Here is a 7436-nt window from a genome sequence, read left to right as displayed (position 1 = left end):
GAATTGTGTATTTAATTGAACACTGATCTAACTCCCACTGAAAACCATCCATGTCTTTCCATTACTTTCAGTGGACATTGGACTTGTCTCTTGATGCTTAAGAGAATACCTAAGCAGGGAGAACTAAGTTACATTTCTGAGCAAAGAAACAGCTTGCTGTTTTGACTTAGATTAAAGGAACAGTACATTGTGAATATTCCTGGGTATAAAATTACACTGAGACGTAGCTGACAACTGCAGGGCTCCTCGCCATGGCTATCTGCACAAAAAAAAAAAAGCAGGACAGCAAATAGGTGCCAGGTATCTGCTTTTAAAATGCCTTCAAGTATTAGATTTCCTCCTGTTTGACTGCTGTGTCTCTTACCAAAACCCTCAGGACACAGTTCAACAGCTCCCATGACTAAGCTCCACAGATGTGTGTCACAGTCACATTTGCACTACTCCCTGTCCTTTGACAGGTTGAAAAGGCACCAGCAAAGCAATAAAAGCCCACAACACCATAACAACTGTGGAGGAGAGCACTGGTCTCCCTGTCAGTGGCAATCTCTCTCTGCTAGCCATGCATGGAGAGAGACACACAAGTCTAGGCAAAGGTGACTTGAGAAAAGGCATCTTAGGAGGTCAGCCCAGCCAGGGCTTGCTCTCCTCAGACATAACCATCATGGAACTGTTTCCGTAGCAGCAATTTGCCTGAATTTAATCCCTTGATCTTCACCAGAGGGCAGCCAACTTTCTGAGACTGAACTTGAACTGGCTGAGCAACCAGGTGAACAGAGTCGGAGTTAGAGGTGTTTGAGTGCATCAGCACCACTGGTGCAGGCCAGAGGATTCCTTCTCCTGCTATGTGGGGACAACCCCGCAGTCTCTTCTCTAAACCACGGACGCCCTGTGAGGGGCAGCGAGCCCTTACCTCAGGTAATGTGTGTGGGGAGGCCTTTTGGAGCACGATGAAGACACGATGCTGTAACACGTAGTCAAGCTCCTCTGAGCACACAGGCTTGAGCGTGGCTTGCTGCTCCTGCCCTGGGATTTTCCCTGGAATTCCAACACAAAGTGCCCGCGGCAGGGGCCACCCTGCCCTGTGGAACTCTGTCCCAGCGCAGCTCCCCGCCCCAGCACTGCCACTGGGGAGGTCAGGTGTTTATTCCTGCCTTTTAGTTTTTTTTTTTTCCCCTGAGCTTCTGAACAGGAAGGGAGAATATTCCGTGCGTGCTGTATTTATGCCGCCGTCCCTTTTAAGTCAGTTTCCTAAGATACCCAGCTAAAAGAAAGATGTGAATAACTTCGTTCACGCTGTCACCAGGAAGAAAAACGGGAGAAAAAATAGAGTTCCAAGAATACAGAAAGACAGGTTCAAGGGAAGTAAAATTATGTATGTACTATCAGTTTGCTTTTTCTCTTACTCCTGCCACAGGAAGCAATGCCAGCCATCCTCCTCAGAGATTTTTCCTACAAGAGTCACCTCTATCAAAGGGAAATGTTCTGTGTGATGCTGAACAAAGGAAGGAAAAGAAATACTCAAAATAATCAGTGGATCAGGGACCGGTTCTGATTTTTTGTGGGGTTGCATCTGCCTGAAGGAAAGGCAGTAGCCAGAATCCTGTGCTGGTGGGAGCTCGCAGGGCCAGGCTCCTTTGCCTGAGGCTGACACTCGTGTTTGTCCATAGAGCTCATTCCTGGGCAAATGCGAGTGCTGCTGGAGGTCCCTGTGGACCATGGTCAGAGTTCCTCCCTTCAGGAGTCTGTGTTTCTTCTCCCCTCATACTAATTTTGTCTCTTTCTTTTCCTTCCTCATTTTGTTCCTCTATTCCTCTGATACTGTTCCTCATGACCCAGTTTGCCTTCTCGCCAGCATGCAGAGTCACTAGGCTTTTTCCTGTCCTTGCTGCACTGCAGTTCTTTATACGCTGAACAAGAATGTTCCATTTAAAATATCAGTCCTTGTTGCTGGACCACCAAAATCCTCCAATTTCAAAACAATGCCTGAACAGCTTGGACAAATGTTTTTCTCACAAAAAGCAAGACACGGTTGACCACTATGCCCTACATCTTCAGTGAGACACAAAATACACATCTAGACCACATTCTCAAATAAGCCCCTAATATTTGACAGGCAGGAGTAGCTGGCAGGAACTGAGATGTCTCCAATTTTGAGGCATTTGAACTCAACATCCAAATGGTTTTATGTTGCATAAGTCTGTTTTATAAACAGCCTGTAGTGCTGAGACAGTGTGCTGCAGCAGCTCTTGGGAGCTCTCCCTTGTGAAGCCACACTGTTTCCTAAATTACTCTGTTCTCACTTTTAATATTATCGAGAATGATGAAACTAAATTTGGTCCTTGGAGCTTCGCATTAGCTGCCTGTCTCTGTCAGTGCACTTCAGACCAAGCCAAAATACTGAATGGTGGGAGCACAGTTGTGCTGAACAATGCGATGCTTTGGCATGAGTTCAAGAAGCTTAATGACAGAAAGGGTCAGTAAATAATGTCATTACTTCCTATATATACAGAACTTTACATTTAATTACAGACTGTAGTACCAAGGGTACAGAAGGATTGTAAATGGAAAAAAAAAAAAAAAAACAGGAGCCTTCAACCTCCCTTTGTTTTTCAGTGTTACCTTTACATTTCAAAAACAATTCATCCTCTTTTCAACTTCTGTCAGAAATGCTGGTTTCCTTTGAGGAGCCAGAGGTACTTATTTCAGGCAGCATAACAAGAGAAACCATGTTTTCCCAGCACAGAGTCAGCAAGCACTGAAAAGAGACTTCAGTAACTGTAGAAGTAACTACTGAAAATATCCCAATCGGTGTAAGACTCCTACATATAAATGTGCAGGGAAGGTGTGGGAGCAGCGGGCATAGCGAAAGGGCAGGATTAATGAGGTGGGAGGGCTGGATACCAGGGTGCTTTAGGATAGAAAAGTCCCTCCCAGAATGGCAGTAACAAAATTATTTCCCTCATCCTTTTGAAAAACAAAGCAAAGCAAAACAAAACACTAAGTTTTGGTAAAACAAAGAGGCAACTTTACTTTGCAAAGTAAAGCCAGTATCAGTCACACACAGCAGGAACTCAATTTAGCACAGTGAATTCCCTCTCTTCTCCTGTTGACTTGCAGATTAGGAAGGCACAGGATAAAGAGATCCTGTCAGGGATATTAATGGAGCTCTCCTGCAAAGATACCATACATAAGCTCTGGTCACAGTCTCTCCTTACCATGAAGCAGCCAGCTCTGGAGATGTGTTGCCAGCTGACTGACACTATCTCAGAGAGGATGAGGACAGAGACAAGCTAGAATGTCCTACCCGAGTGTGTGACCCCTGTGTGCCCTCACTCACAGCTACCCCATTAACCCTTCTGCCTGGGATTTAATTCTGTGGCGTGATTTGTTCTGAAATAGAGACCTGACTGATCTATACATAACAGAATAAACTTGCCCGCTATCATCACTTTTCCACTCCCCTTAAATTCAGTTTTCTCTTGTTCCTTTCATGTTTTGTTTTTAACAGACCATCTTTTATTTTTAATATTTGAACATCTCTGGCATGTGCTAGATCTGTTCTTCCTCCCTGGCAGGTTTAGCATAAGAATTGTTTTGCTTTGGAGGAAAGTGGGGAAAGAAAATGAATAAGGTAAACATAAACAATTTCAGAAAAATATTTGCAAAGACAGCACTGGGAAAATTCCTTCTCCTCCACATGACAGCATTTAGTGTGCTGTGGCAATATGTAGTGACTGCCTATTGCAGTATGATGATATGACTGCTTCCATTATTTTCATTCTGTTTTTATTCTGGAAGATACTAAAGCCAGCTAGTGATATGGAAAGTAATGGCTATTGGTGACGGCACCTCTGAGAGCTGCTTAGACTAGAGTCACACTTAAAAATCAAAAGAGTAAGATCCTACTGCAGAAAGTCCTGCTGGCACTAAAAACTACCTTCTGAAGTGGTACTCTCACTTAGTTGTGAGAGCCCCTACCTTTCCTGTTACACACCCTGGATGCCTAGAGCTAAAACCATGAGCTATTAGAGTTGGAATTACTGAGCCAAAGCTCTCAGCCTGGGACTACAAGGGATCACGATCCTCAGTAAAACACTGTGCTACACTGTGACTTCCTCTACGGTGGGAAATTAAACATGCCTGGGGTCAAGTGGCATGGAATGCCAACATATATCCTATTAAATGGTCCTTGATCCAGAGTATCCTCTGAATTGTGCCTGGGAGCTGTTGGGACAGTGCTAGCTGGCCAATGTAACAACTGCCAGAGGCTGTTCTGACAATTGAACTCATGACAAGTTTGTTTATCTTCAGAAATCTTCCTTGACACTTTCAATTACTAGAGTGGGCACAACCTGTCTGAAACAATGTTTCCCTCACATTTCTGACCAGTGTACTATTCCTTCCTCTATACTCAATAAAATGTGTCTTTGACTATACTACCAAAATATAATTATCCCACGATTTAATACTTACCTGGTAGAAACAAGCTACTTTAGCTAATAAACAGTCATGTTAAATATGAAACTCATTAACCTGTACCCAGTCTGCTTGTCACAAATACTGTGTTTTTATCACCAGCTCTAGCAATTGATAAGTCTCATGCTTTACCATATTCCTTTTTCCTTAAGAGTTCCTGGAAGATCGCCGCTTTGCAAAGGCAGTTCAAACATTCTTTGTGAGCACTTGGTGGCTGACAGGCAAAAAGAAAAGAAAAAAAATAGAAAAAAGAGAAAACTTTCTGATGGACAGCACTCATGAGCTAGGAAGTCAGTGGGCTACAAGTGCTCTCCAGCATATCCATAACTAAGCTGCTCCTATGCATATCCATATCAGCCTTCAAAAGAAAAAGATATTTCACGATCCTACAGAGTACTGAAAACAAGCACTAGATGGAGCAGTGGGTAAACTTCTGGACTCTCTCCCTGCTTTTATTCAATCCATGAAGTTACCAGATAGCCCTCTTGGACTCTGAGCTGACAAGCTGATGCCAGGTCAGTAGTTTGTGAAGACACAAGTGTGCCTTGGGTAGGGCTGAAACATTAGGCCATATTACATGACTCTTTGGATTCAGGGCAATTAACACTGATGTGTAACTGGTGGCCACATTCCTAGATATACTCTTAGATGTTTGTACATTCTACTTTGTCTAACAGTTTTGACTAATATGTATCCTTTTTGAAGATTTTCACTAAGGATCTAAAAGTCCACAGTATCCCATTTATCACTTGATTGCTGAGGATGTCAGTCAACAAAATTAAAACCAGACCTTTCTTTTTAATTATGGGTAGCGCATTATACCTTGTCTGCCTTACAAAAATATCACAGCTTTTTCATAGCTGAGAGTCCACAAAGACTCTGGTCTTCCTTGGTGTTTAAAGATTCCCAATACAGGGTGTCCCTAACATTAGAAAACTCAAAATGTATATGAAGGGGGAGAAATTTTCACAAGGCATCTGGTGCGGGTTTCAGGCATTTTCCCAGTTGGAGAAGAAGTTTTCTTGGTGGAGAGGAAAAAACACATTGTTAGGAAACAGCCTCATGATTCTTAGGGTAACTTGGAGGGAAAGGGCAATGCTGAAATGAATGGCTTTTAAGCATTTGGGAATGCCAGTGTGGACTTCAGCTTTCTTTAAAGTACCAGAAATAGAAAAGGGGAGGGAATATTTTCACCTCTTCTCTTGACAAAAACAATCTTTGCAATGTCAACCAACAGCTAGTGCTGAGCTTATCACTACCTCCACTCTGCCCTGCTCTCCCATCTCAGTAACCTGTTCTGGCTTCTGAAACTCACACCCTTTGGAACTGAGTGAATAATGGACTTTTCACTTCAGGCTCTCTCAAATAAAAGAAAAAAAAAGTCCTGTGGGTTGCATATGGAGTTGTTAAATCGAGCTTCAAGATGCTACATTTGAAAATTAAGTGTAAAAATGAAAGAGGATCACTTCTAAAATGAAAAAATTAAAGAGGATTGTTTTGAAAATAACAATTGTTTTAAGGCCTTACCCTTCCTTGGTTTTCTGCCCTCTGGACTGTTTATCAAAACCTGCCAATTTCATAGCAAACAACTTCAGTTTTCCAGAAACAGCTTACAGCTTGGTTAGAAGAACTGAAAAATAAGTTTATTTTACTCATGTAAACCTGGCATTTAGCTGAATTCAAGCATTGACAGGCCAATGGTTGTTGTTTAGCTGCAACACCAATTATTTTACTTTTTAAGACTCGATGTAGCATCATGCTACATCTCTCAATAGCCCCAGAAGCACCTTTCGAGAGGCATCAGTGACTTTTGCAGCAAGGGAGAGCCCAGCCCAGCCCAGCCCACACAACAGTAATTATTGCTTTGTTCACCTTGCTCCCCTTCAGTCACTGGTAACAAGAATTGATGCCCAGACAGCAAAGTGTGGTCAAACAGCTCATTGTCATCTCCTCCAGCACAGGTACCACAGGCAGTCACTGAGGAGGATGGAGCACTGGAAACAGGAGATTGCCTCTTTTATCTGTGCCTGAAGCTCCTCCTGATTCAAGGTGTGATGGCAGAACATGTCAACACATAACAACATCCTTATTTTCAGTGTATACAAGATGTCAGCATTAAAACCTCGGCCTGAGAAAGCTTTAAAATAAGCAAAAGAATGCTAAATTACACCTTAAAACCCTACTCCAGAGAAATGCAAAATGACAGTACTAACCTGAGCCAAAAGCACTTGGTGTTGGAAGGAAAACCCAAGCAAGAGTGGTTAAACTGACAGAAAAAATACCTCATTTTATGCAAATATGAATGACAATATTGATCAAGAACAAGAACATCACTGTCACATAATGGGGAAAAGTAATTTGCACATGGCAATATCTGCTGGCAGTATTGCTGTAAATAATTACTCTGAGGTTCAATTTAGTAATGATCATCACTGAGACATTTTAAAGAAAAGAGTATAGGATGATAGCAGAGAAAAGTTTTGTTTGTTACTTTAGTAATAATTATTTGTATAATGCCTTATTAGTCATCATTTGTATTTGTGTAGAGGACTTCATTACAAAAGTCACTCTACAGAGAGGCCTAATTGATTCTATAGAGAGAACCACACTGATTTTGAAGGTTTGCACAATAAATATTACATCACTTGCACTTGCTCTTCTGTTGGCTGTAAGGACAGAAATCCTCTTTCTACCACATACTCTCTCTGCAAAATTGTAGACCCAGATGTAAACAGAGCTATGCTAAAACAGTGAGTACACACACCATACTCTGCATTTGCCTAAAATATACATATTATTGCAGTATACTCCTATTTCAAATGACAGTTGGTCTGAATTATGATAAAGTACTTTAACTAAAGATTTTACCATTTATAAACATTTCTTGAACTTGAAAGCCATGCACTTATTCAGCAGCATGTTGTTCCACTTAATGAGATAATGAAGAGTAGGAGCAAAAA

The sequence above is a fragment of the Anomalospiza imberbis genome, chromosome 1 (assembly GCF_031753505.1).
Source record: "Anomalospiza imberbis isolate Cuckoo-Finch-1a 21T00152 chromosome 1, ASM3175350v1, whole genome shotgun sequence".
In the NCBI taxonomy this organism is placed as follows: Eukaryota; Metazoa; Chordata; class Aves; order Passeriformes; family Viduidae; genus Anomalospiza; species Anomalospiza imberbis.
The sequence above is the reverse complement of the archived record's forward strand: the minus strand, read 5'-3'. Positions refer to the sequence as shown.